Below are 283 nucleotides of genomic sequence, written 5' to 3'. Positions count from 1 at the left end.
AAAGTGGAATAAACATCTGGGTAAAAACTATAAAAAGAAACTAATGCTTGTTTTATCAGTTCAATTTTGTTCAACGCGCTTTAATAAAAAATTAAATAACACTGGAATGAATATGACACGGCGTTAATGATAATTGGTTTTGTTGTTTATTTGTTTTGATCTAGAAAAGAAGAAATAATAATGATATTAAAATAGATAAGAATGAGTATTATTTTTTAATTTGTTTTGATTATTTTCATAAAATGAATTGATATTATTGCCGCGAGAATGGCAAAAAAGAGGT

General features: G+C 24.7%; 1 protein-coding gene across 1 annotated transcript in view; it reads right to left on the bottom strand.

The window, feature by feature from the left end:
* The window catches only part of LOC119592142 (ITG-like peptide), a gene marked incomplete in the record, with an annotated part of 137509 nt that overhangs the window by 84890 nt on the left and 52336 nt on the right, over positions 1–283 (bottom strand).

Source organism: Penaeus monodon, chromosome 29 (genome assembly GCF_015228065.2).
Source record: "Penaeus monodon isolate SGIC_2016 chromosome 29, NSTDA_Pmon_1, whole genome shotgun sequence".
Lineage (NCBI taxonomy): Eukaryota > Metazoa > Arthropoda > Malacostraca > Decapoda > Penaeidae > Penaeus > Penaeus monodon.
This window is presented reverse-complemented; position numbering and strand designations above follow the sequence as displayed.